Below are 12852 nucleotides of genomic sequence, written 5' to 3'. Positions count from 1 at the left end.
TGGTACTATACGTTGCACAGACATGTGCATCCTCATCATGGTCTAATACTGGATGCGCAAAGAATATCGCAGGATTTACTGTGTGACCCTTCACAACCTTCAAAGATGGCAGTGACGGTATCAACTCATACCTGGACACTCTGATTAGTCAGAGAGGTCTGCACCTTCTGAATTATAGCAAATACTACATGCTCTGGAATAGAGCTTCAAGGGTGCCCCCATAACCTTGAGGGGGCTATTTTGTACTGCAAGGCTGCAGTGGCAATAGCCTGCTCACAGGGATAGTGTCCTTTCATTACACAGTCCAGCAGCCCACTGATTTATGTGATGGGTGTGTGCTCTAGCAGATACCTCTGTGTGAGGCCAGCTGTCATCACCTGATGGTTGCAATGGTAGAATAAATACATCTCATTGGTGTAATCAGGAGTTCCCAAGACTGGAGAATTTGTTATTTCACTTTTCAGCTTCTGAAAAGTCTCATTCACCTTTGGTGTCCATGTTATCCTGTCCTATCTGCCTCTTGCTTGTTTGATCACAGCTAACAGGTGAGCTATAGGTGTGATATAGTCAAATATCCACTGACTCACATAATTACAGAGACCCAGAAATGTCTGTATTCTTTTGACAGTTTCTGCTTCTGTCATCTAGCGGATGCACACTGCCCTTCCAGATGTTATATGGCTACCAGATGCTGACAGCAATTGTCCTAAGTATTGAACTTCTTCCTGACAGTGCAGAATTTTCCGCCTCTCTACTTTGTATCCTTTCTGTGCAAGAATAGTTAAAAGAGATATAGTGTTTTTAGGAACAAGGGAACCCAATTGTTATGGTCAGGGACCTTAGGTATTCGTGAGTAATATACACAGTTGTCCCCAACAAGGAGAATACATAGGAGTCAGAATGAATATAGACCCTAAATCAGTACTATATTAAAGCTATTTCAATTCAAGGCACAAGTAAAGTGGGACACAATCCTGCATCCAACACAAAACATATTGCACAAAAACAAAACAAGGGCTCAGGCAGGACAAAAGCTTGTATGCTATACATAAGATAAAGCAAGCTAAAATCAACAACGACACCGTTACACATAAATAACAAATTGAGTTGTTTTTGCAGTGTACAGAGAGTCAACGACGTTTAGATCCCGTAAGAACAATACTGGGATCATCATCAGGACATTGTATTATATGCCTGAGAAAGGATTGCTTGTAAAACAAATGAAAGGAAAAGGAGAGGGGGGAAAAGAAAACAGTAAGAAGATCAGACAATCTAAAAAACATCCAAACAACATAGAGCCGGTTGCTGGTGATAGAACAGTGGTCTGCAATCTATAAAGAAGTGGAAGCGAAGCAATGTGCTAGGTTTCAATACCTAGAGCATTAAAAAGCATTAAACAAGTGGTGGCTGTAGTGGTAACTGCTGGTGAAGAACAGTGAGTGAGAGGATCAGGATAGGAGGGCACCTTCTTTCAATGTAATCCAACATGGGGTGGGGACGTCATGGGGACCCTTAGTCCACAAGGCGTCTGGTACTTGAGACAGATCTGCTTCCTTTACTGAATCAAATGCTCTGCTCGGTATGGGCATTCTGACTTCTGACACTGTCCTCAATGGTATATGCTCTTGAAAAACCACAACTGCTTTCTTGGGGTCATCATCAAACAGTTGGCCAACCAGTATCTTTCTTACCAACATTCTTGGCTCTAGGAAGACGACACATGCCTACAAAACATGATTATGGTTGTGTGCTATCAGAGCACCATAATTTGGTGTTATTTTCAAGGCTTCTATCTGCAATATCAATTCGCTATTCAATAACTCAGAGCATTGCCATTGTTGTCCAAAACGGTAATCTTTGGGCAATTGAACCTCCTTCCCAGTAACTCTGATGTGTCTGCTATGATTGTTGATACTGCTGTAGTAAATGCTTCCAAATCATTGGATCATGTTCTGATTTGGGGCCATATGTAGGTAGCTAAATACCGGTCGGTAACGGCCGAAAATTCGGTAAATTTGCCGTTACCGACCAGTGGGATTCGATAAATATGAATTGGTAAAACCAATTCATCATTACCGAATTCTAAATTACCGAATCTTTATTTACCGAATCCTTATTTACCGAATCCTTATTTACCGAATCGGTTAATAAGAAACAGTAAAAACGAGAATAGGGATGTAGGTAACATTCGAAAATACAGAATTTCATGAAATTCGGTATTTAAGAGTCGGTAATTACCATGGATTGAAAGCAGGTGGTAACCAGGTGCAGGCCATAAAACAGGCCACAAAATGCAACATTGTGATCAGAATGGCGGCTTTCTATGTGATAGCAAGGCGGCTATGGCTACAGGCAGCAGGAGAGAGGAACTGGAGACGGGAGGAGCAAGTCTACAGACAGCGGATCACACTCTTCCAACTTACTGAGGCAGAGTTCCATGAAAGGTACAGGCTACACCCCCACACCATCCTGGACTTGATAAGGGACCTGCACCCACTCCTGTAGCACCCAACACCAAGGGCACACCCCATACCACCACATGTGCAGGTGCTTTGTAGCCTACACCTGCTTGCATCTGGCAGTTACCAGGGTGTGATAGCTGCGATAGGTGGGGTGTCCCAGAGCTGCCTGTCCCGTTTCTTCAGGAAGTTCCAGGAGGCCACAATGCAGAGAATGCATCATTACATCAGCTTCCCTGACACACATGTGGAACTGCTGAAGACCAAGACTGACTTTTACCAAATGACACAGTTCCCACATGTGATTGGCTGCATTGATGGCTCACACATCCCAATCTGCCCACCTGCAGCCACTGAGTACATCTACAGGAACAGAAAGTCCACACACTCAATAAATGGGCAGGTAATCTGTGATGCTGCCAACATGATCACAGACATCGTGGACAAATTCCCAGGAAGCACAAACGACTCCTACATCTTCCAGAACAGTGGGATCTACACAGGCCTGACAGTGGGGGAATTCAGAGAAGGATACCAGCTAGGTAAAACACAGTGACACACCAGGATAGATATTGTAGATGTAGGTCAACAGCACATATGCCGTCCGCTCATTCATCCTCATTCCCTACCTGAACCCATCAACCCCGAGTGAGAGACATTACAACGTGGCACACAAATCTTCATGCGACATTGTGGAGCGCACCTTTGGGCTGTTAAAAAGCATGTTCCGCTGCCTCCACAAAAGCGGAGGCGCACGTCAGTACTCACCCCTCATCCGCTGTAAAATAATTGCAACTTGCGCAATGCTGCACAACCTTGCCACTAGGAAAGGAACAGCAGTAGAATTAACAGATATTGAGGATAATGATGATGAAGATGCACAGCCTGAGCCCAACACAGCAGGAGTGGCGCCAGCAACAGATGGGAGACAGAGACGGACAGAGATCACACGCAACTATTTCTAAGTAAGTAAGGAGACACAGCCAGGCGTTGCATGTACATGACGTAGTTTAATAACTGGGCACTACGACAATGAACCAATGGCACACCATGCCAGTCCAAATGGTGACAACCTTAATAGGTAGTCATGGGTTACTTCACCCTAATCATGTTCATAAATGTGTGGGCAGCATTAACGTCTGCGCCCACGCACAACAGTGCTGGATGCCTGCAGCTGGCCTTCCTCATGTCTGCTGAGCCAGGGCCCGCAGCATGCCGCCTGCTGCTCCTCCGGGTGTCGGGAACAGGGGGGTAATGCTGCTCCTGCTGGTGGTCTCAGCACTCTCCCCCACACCTAGTGCACCAGCATTGACAGACTGGGTGGTCAACAGCACTTCCAGTGCTGTTGTCACCTTCCCCATCCCCCTGGTGACATCAGTGCCGCAGTGCACAAGCCCCTCCTGCGTTACCACGGAGCGTCTGCAGAGCAGGGAAGTGGAAGTTACCAGGCAGTTCACTGCCCTGGTATGCTGCTCCATGTACTGCCTCTCCCTGCACCTTCTTGCCCTGTCCTCGTCCAGTTTGTCACAAAGTACCATCATAGACTGGGACATGTCCCGCATGCCCTCAGCCATCTCCTTGATGCTCTCCGCCATAGAGCTGATGCCCCTGTCAATATTAACCATGTTCTGGTTTAGGTGCTGCATTTGTCTTTGAACTGACTGCATCGCCTTCCCCTGCAGGCGCTGCACCTTGACCATACTGGCCTCCAGCCCTCCGAAGACCCCATCACCCTGCCGATTTGTGCTGTGCTCCTGGGCCCTGCGGCGTTTCGCACCCTCGGAGGTGGACTGCAGCCCAGCATTTGTTTCCTCCAGTGGAGCAGTTGGTGTGTCACCCCCCCTTGTGTCCTCAGAGGATGACTCCATGACATGGAGAGTGACAACAGCATGCCACCTGGGCCTTACCACTACAGGTGATGTTGCTGCTGGTGAGGCTGAGAGTTCTTGTGAGGCTTGCTGTGGTTGTGAGTTAATCGGCAGTGTCGATGCTGGCTCTGCTGTTGCCGCTGGCTCTGGTGGTGCAGCTGCCTGTGGTGTTGGTGCCGGTGGTGGTTGAGTGCTGTGACCTGCACTTGTGCTGGCATCCTCAGTTCTTCCCTTATGGGGAGCCCTTCCCTCCTTCTCCTGCGCAGTCCTGAGCGATGAATCTCCTGTGGACAGATATGGACATTAGCTCAGTGGTCCTGCAGCCCTGCATTTCAATATTAAATTACAATCCTGTCACACTATCTCAATGTCCTCTGCTGCTTCTGTCTGATGTGTGTGGCATGCCCTGTTGTTTAGTGTGATGACTGTCATGATAGGTGTTTCACTGACTTCATCTCCCATAATGCATTGCTGGTGTATATTAAAACCTGTACTGGAGTGTGAGTCACACAGCCACATTGAGGATTGGGGATAAGGAAGGGGGAGGATTGCTGTGCATGCTTCTTACCTTGTTTTGTGGCAGCTCTGGCTGAGCTGTCTGCATCCCCGATTCCAGACACACTCTCGGGCTCCAGGATTGACTCAACCAGCTGCTCCAGGTCAGTGAGGGCAGGTGCCCTGCTCCTTCCTCCCCTTGTGACACTGGTCTCTTTCCTCTGTGCAGCCAGCTTCTTCTTAGTAATGATTCGAAGATCATACCACCTTTTCTTGAGGTCATCTATGTCCCGTGGGCTCACCCCAACGGCATTCACCTTTGCATGGATTGCCAGCCAGATCTTCCTTTTCACAGCCTCTGCAGGGACTGCTTGCCAAAAAGCTGTGTGTGGTGTTTCACCACCGCCTCCACAAGGACCTGAAGCTCACTTGCACTGAACTTCATTTTTCTTTTAATTTCTGCTTCTTCCCTCTCTGATTCATTGGATGCCATCCTGCAGTTCGCCTCAGCAATGTTCAGCCAGTGGATCAGTTGCTCCCAGCTCTCCAGAAGGTTCTCATTGTCTGCACCTGCATGGGTGTGGCCACTTCCTGGTTGTGGGGTGGGGTGGATGCACAGGATCGGTTGAATCCTCAATTGCTTGTTTTTTTAATCTCTGATTCGGTATTTACCGATTCGGTAAATACCGATTCGGTAAATACCGATTCGGTACACATTTTCCGAATTTTTCCAATTCAGTAAATGTTACCGATTTTTTGCCTACATCTCATTTACCGATTCCTGAATACCGAATCGGTAAAATTCGGTATTTAGGAATCGGTAATATATATATACCTACATATGGCCCCTGGTCTCTGGTGGAGGAATCTACTGGTAGTGCATTGATTCTGGAAGTTAGGAAACCTGGGGTGAGTGCAAATCATGGGTTATCTGGTTCAAAATGAATGGTCATATTTAATTTGGTCATGAAATCTCTTCCTAATAGATTAGTTGGGCAGCTGGAAAGAACAGTAAAGAGCCACCAATGTGTCCCTCCCCATCTTCCATCTCCACTGGTTTGGTCAAAGGAACCCATATAACTTCCTCAGAGAATCCCTGTGTGCCCACAGATCTTTTAGAAATCTGAATTCCTCCCTCCCAAATTGTGAGTTACTGTTAAGATTGGACAGACACATAGAAATGCTTTGCAGGCACCCTTATGGTGTGTATCCTCCAACAGGATTCACCTGGAAAGGATTTCCTACCTTCCAACGACACCTCCTTGTCCACTTTGGAGTGGAGTCCCTACGGTGGGTGCTTGGTAGTTCTGCTGAGGTGGTCCCTGCTGTGCTTGGAGCATTGCTGTCAGCTGCACATTTCGTTAGGATGTCTGGGGCACATATATTACTTGTGGATTTAGCTGTGGCTGTACTGTCATATTACCTGGTTGATTAAAAATTCCAAATCTTCCATTTTGATCATCCCATCTCTTTGTATGTCAGTATTTAATAAACTGCCCAGACCTCTGACAATAATAACATGCCTGAAACACTCCTTGAGTACCGATCCTACCTCTTCCTACTTCTCCTTTGTCTCCTATACTACTTTCCTGTGCCCCTTCATAATGCTTCTACTGTGGGTACTGCCATTGGGTGGCCCCTAGGACAGTTCCCACAGGTATTGCAGTCATCTGAGTGGCCGTTGCCTCTACAGCACCTTCCATTCCTACCTTCTTCTCTAATTTCTGTTGCACTAGCTTAGCAGCTGCTTTCTCTGCCACTTCCTGCTTACATACTTTCTTTTTCTTGTTTTTTGTAGCATGAACGTATTATGTGTGTTTGAATGCCAGTCCAAGACTTGGCTTCCAGTGTAACTATGTTATCTAAGCGGTCTTGCACATCAGGAGGTAGCCCTTTCTTTACTATATTATAAAAAGGTACAGCATTACCTCCTGTCACTTTCCAGCCCTGACCCATTCATCTTATTGATGTATTGTGTGGAGTCCTCATTTAGTTGCATAGTCTGGGTCATGAGAGATCTGATGTCTGGCCTGTCGGGGACATTTTTCTCAGCTGATCCCACACTACAGATCTGACCATATTAAATGGAGACCATCACATCTGCTGTCAGTGAGTGTCACATTTCTAACTTCAGCCTTCCGTAATACTGTGCCTGTTTCATACCCTATGAGGGAACTAAGCAGGGCTTTTACATTCCCTTTGGCCAAGCTGATCCCTGCTGTCTGTCTTTCAAATGCCTTGATCAATTTCCCGGCACCCTCTGTAAGCAGTGGCAATTGCTTCCTGAAGTTTCCTTGTCAATCGGTGGTCAAGGAACATACAGTGATGCCCCAAGTCCCTTACGTATTCAAGGCTTCTAATGCAAGGGGTGTGGTAGCATGCTGGGGATGGTGTTGTCTGAGGTACTTCTACCATATACGCAGATATTCCCTCATGTAAACATAGTCCCAATCTGGATCCCCCTCCCCATACAGAATGCAGTCTTCTGAATAAACAATTTCACATGGATCAAAGGACCCTTCTAGTGGCCATGGGCTCATTTGTGGAGCTAACCGAGCAGTCCAGTTTACTACATTTTTAACATATGGTAGAACACTGTACCAGCTATTTTCTCCCTCAGCGATGATCTCACTGGGAGTGAGGTCCACGCTGCATGAATTTGATTGCACAGTCATTTGCTGCACTGGTCTGTTGTGGAATGTCATTCGCCCCTTAACCTCACTCGATCCCATTCTGGGGTCTGGCTGACCATGGTTGCTTTGAACTGCCACTGCTCAAGCTCTGCTGCTCAAGGCTTCCTAATTGCAGGAAGAACAAAATGTTGCTTAACCCTTGCATTAGTCAGTTTAGGCAGTCTCTACGTGCCTTTTGTCCGGTCTAAGTCAATGAGTGGCCTCTCTTGGATATCATAGGTAGGGTGTCATGCTTCTTTGGTTTGAAGCAGTTCTCCTAATCTCTCCACACTCTGGTGTATGGGTTCTATCTTGTCTGCTAATTTTCCAAAACTTCTCTGAGTTGGTCCTGTAAAGATCTCATCATACCATTCTCTCCTCACTTCACATATCTCTCTGCTACTCTAGCCAGTCCTGCACAGTCTCTGGCGAGATTATTACAACCCCCTTCTACTTCTGCCAAGGGGGTGAACTGTCTTAAGTACTTCTGTGCTCCTGTTCACTTGCTTGAGATGTTGGATTCCATTTCATACCTACAGTCCTATGCACATAGTCACTCCACCCCGCATTACCTACGTCCGTTTGCTGTGAGGTGGGCTATCTCTTTCTAATTACCCATTCCGTGGTATGCCTTTTCTGTAGCAACTGCAATGTTGCTGATGATATGTGAGACTGGTCCTCACTATCTTCTGAACTCTGTTCTTCGCTTTTATCGTACTGGGGAGAGGCTGGATCTAGATGCAGTTTGAACTGTGCCTCTAATTGCCCTGAAAATTGGGGGTTCCATACCCTTGTTTGCTGCCTAGGAGTACTTGCCGTGTTTGGCTTTGGTAGTCGCAGGGTAACCTTGGGGGTGTCTGTCGGGGAGTGTGAAGGGGTTCCAATTTCAGGGTGCTCAAACCCCACTGCAGCTTCTTGCAACTGCACTAGTGGGTGGATTCTGGGCACCATGAGTTCTGGCTCTTAGGACCATATGGGGGTGCGAGAACAGTTGGAGTACCTGAGGTAATAACTTGGAGGAGTCTTTTGATTTTTCACAAAATATTCTCCATAACGCTATGGTGGCTTCCATTTTCTTTAATTTTTCTCCTGCATATTTACTCTGAGGTATGTGACAACATGCTCAATTATCCTATCATTGAACATTCCTTCTTTTGGCCAAGTATACATATGTTTTTGTGTGGCTTTAAACCACTCAGGGCTATACTTTTGTAATTTCTTCTTGTCACTGGGCAATACCTTCTGCATATGTTTTAAGGGGTCTCCATGATTATGGGTATTGTATATTTTAGCTTTTGCCTCTTGCGGTGCCTGCGTTGAGGGGAAGGATTGTTTATGTGCAGGAAGGTGTCTTGCATTCGGCATCGACCGAGAAGCCACGGGAAGACGAGTCCTCATCGGGACTGACGTCAAAATCCACATTGTTGGGATCCCACGTGTATGGTCCTTGTTACCTACACGGTTACTTTTAAACTCCGTATTGCTTGCCATTTGAGCACATCAAGCGCCATCCCTCGCGGTTGAAAACGATAAACACTGTGTAATTATCCTTCATTACCAATTTCGTCCGGACCCCCGAAGAGACCTCCATGTCAGTTTACTGCGTGGCTTCTTTTACAATCAGGCATGTCTTGTTCATTACAAATGTCCTGATGATGATCCCATGTATCTACTTGAGCATTAGGGATCGAAACGTCGACACCCATGAGTGGGTTCATATTTACAATATTGACCAATAAGATTGTTTATATTCCACTCCAGGCGATACTGTGATTGATTTTTTACCTATTAACAGTGCCCTGTCCTTGCTCTCGCTCTATGCCTGCTAGACACCCCTTTCACCCTTATGCTATCTTTCTGTTTCCTTCTTTTCATGTACGACACAGGCTTGTGTCTTGTGATTACATTTGTATTATTGGATTGAACATTGCTTCTTTATAAAATAAACTCCTCTCCCGGCTGGGTTTGGAAATTTTATAACACGTATAGTTTTCCATTGTGTTTCTATACAGTATTGTGCTGTTGATTCCTAAATAAGCTAAGGACCGTTTTGTTCACTATAACGTTGTTATACCCATGGTACTTAGCTATCTGTTGGGTCTCCCTTGTGTCTTAAAAAAGTAAAGTTTCTTTCAGCACCTTTATAAACCTTTCCACTACACCATTACATTCCTCTGATAAAGACCTGCCTTCTTATGTTTTATTCCTTTCGCTTTCTGGAAACTTCTCAACCACACCAGTAGTGAGTTGCACACCATTGTCAGAGATTATTGTCAAAGGAAAGCCTTCTTTCTCAAACATTTTTTCCAAAAAATCTATAATTACTCCAGATTCAAGTGAACTCACTACCTTAATTTCAGACCAGTGTGAGAACGCACACACAAGAACATAGCTGTGGTAAGATTTTATTTTCACCTGACCCAGAATATCCAGGGCAATAGCAGTCCAAGAACCACTAGCCTGCTTCCTGAACACCTATGGTTGTATCTTACAATTCAGTAATTTGTTGCAACATAAACATTCCACTCAATTCCTTAAGTCTCGCCCAATAAAGAAGTCCATCGTAAGCCGCCAATAGCCTTCTCTGACCCTCTGTTTGGACTTGACATTACCCATATGGCTGACATGAGCACTTTCTACCAATTTCTTTCTCAGCCTGCCTGGGGTGACCAACTTTACTGCCCCCCAAAACCAAACCATCCACAACAACCAAATCATCTTAGATCTGCCATTACCCCTTCACATCACCACCACCTTCATTTTTCTCACACCAATTAGAGGAAGCCATTCTCATGATCTTCTGCAACACACCATCATCCTTCAAACATTCTCTCCGTTCTTCAGAAACAATACCCTCAGTGATCAAACATTTACTTCCTCCTCCTAATCCTCTCCACTGTGCCAATCACCTTCTTCCAAAACCTCACACTCAGTGTTAACCATTCTAGATAAACAGTCCACTAATATATTGTTGGCGCCAGGTAAATAGAATATGACAAAATCAAATTTTTTCAAGGCAACAACCCACTTGCGGAAAGCTGTGAAAGATAAAATCTATGCCCTTCCCTAAAAACACATCCCTAAAGGGTTTATAATCCGTCTTGATTTCAAACTTCCACCCCCGAAGACACTTCTTCAATTTATGCACTGCCCAGAACGCACATTGTATCTCTTTATACACCACTGAATAATTAAGTTCCATACCCTTCAAACCACTAGAGATAGCAAAATAGTCCTTTCTTTTCCATTCCCCTTTTGCAAAAGAAGAGCTCTTAATCCCTTTGAGCTTGTATCCGTCATGATATATAACACATCTCTCAGGTTGAAGCTTTGTACAGTAGGCGCTTCATTTAAACACTGCTTCACCAATTCAAATTTACTGTTGCATTCCAGACACCAAATTAATGAGTTCCCCTTTTCAACAAGTCCTTCATACAACAAGTTTTCTCTGCAAATGTTGGCACAAACATTATAAAAATGTATCTATTCAGAGGAACTTCACCAATTCATCCTAATTTTGCAGTGCTTGGAGCCTACTAATAGTATCCACCAGAGCAAACTTTGGTTTGATTCCCGACATCATTACTGAATGTCCCAAATATCCAATTTCCTGGACATCAAACCTGCATTTCACAACTCTCAACCTCAGCCTAGCAGCACATAGCCTCGACAATACTTTTCTCAGCCTGTGATCAGGTTCCTTCAGATTAGGCCCAAAAATTAAAACGTCATTGTGATACACCTTGACACCTTTAATCCCTGGGAGAATGCTCTCCATCGCTCTCTGGAACACAGAGGCAGCTGAAATGAGCCCAAATAGCATCCTCAAGAATTAGAAGGTGCCAAAGGGCCTCACAAATTCTGTCAACTCTTGGGAGAAAGGGTGCAAAGTTATTTGATGGTCGGAGACATTAAGTCCAGGGAGGAGAAATGCCTAGCACCATCAAGAGAACTCAACATTTTACATATATTGGGGAGTGGATAGTGATCCACCAACTTAGCTTTGTTGACTTCCCTTAAGTCCGCACAGAGCCTGGCCTACCTATTGGCTCTCTGAACCATGACAACCTGGCATAACCACTCTGTAGCCTCCACTTCTTGTATGATACCATTATCAATACGTTTATCGAATTCAGTTCTCATTCAAGTAACGGAACACTACTGACCTTACCCACCTCCGGTGAAACATTGTTTTTTAGATTTATCAGATGATAATATTTTACGACAACCCAACTTCTTGTCACAAACCTCAGGAAACTCTCTTGTCCAAATATCTTTTCCCCCTGAAATAGACCTGCCAGGTGGCATTTCATTAACTCAAACAGATGGATTCTCATTGAGAGCCAAGTATACATACAGATCCCGCAGGTTTAACCAGTTTATTAGTGAGTCACCTTTTACAGAAATATAAACTTTCACTGGGATAACCCAATCTCCAAATTCAATCATACCTCAAACAAATCACAGCATGTCGATGGTCTCGCCCCTATACAAAGGTTCAAAGTTTATTGACAATTCGAAATAAATGATTTAATTGCCAATCAACAGATATAAACAAAATATAAATGCATTAGTTCAAAACATTAAAAGATAACACATTAATAATAAAAGAAACTCTGGCTTAACAACATTTATAAAATGGGATACTCAAAAGACTAAAAGAAAAAATAAACTTCTGCCTTAGCACTCAAGACCTCTTGGCCAGACCCATTAAAGTTTCAGTAGTTAATTTTGTCTAATTGCCCAGGCTGCAAAGAGAAATTTGGAAACAAAACACCAATGCCATTGGGGAGGATTCACTCTTACATATTCTAAGGGCATTGACTCAATCTAAGATTGTCAAACTTGTGCATAAATGTGTGATCCACCTACTTCTAGGCAAAGCATACTTAGGGAAAAAGAAGAGTAGGTGTTCATCTGTTTTATCAATATTAGTTCTAAATGTTATTTCGGCTATTACAGCCATAATAGCACATTTAGATTTACAACATATTAAAATCCAAGTCAAGAAAAAAGTACAAGATCATAAAGAACACTAGTTAATATACATAGCAAAATAAAATCACCCATTGGGAAGAAGACATATGAAAATCATCATTATGGGATATTTGATCTATTAAAACATACATTAAAAATATAATTTAAACTAAGAATATTAAAAAAAAGGATGATTCACGTCCAATGTTTTTATAGCGCCCAGGATCAGAATAGCAGCCAATTAGCAGGTATTACTATTTCTAGCATGAATTAATCAGCAAATACCTACACTTACAGGCTTAGTTTTTACAGAGTCCAGATTCACAACAAATGACAAGTAGGAGCTGGTATTACTTAATGTCATATCTATTTTTGAGTAAA

The sequence above is a fragment of the Lissotriton helveticus genome, chromosome 2_1, assembly GCF_964261635.1.
Source record: "Lissotriton helveticus chromosome 2_1, aLisHel1.1, whole genome shotgun sequence".
Classification (NCBI taxonomy): domain Eukaryota; kingdom Metazoa; phylum Chordata; class Amphibia; order Caudata; family Salamandridae; genus Lissotriton; species Lissotriton helveticus.
Note: the sequence above shows the minus strand (reverse complement) of the source record.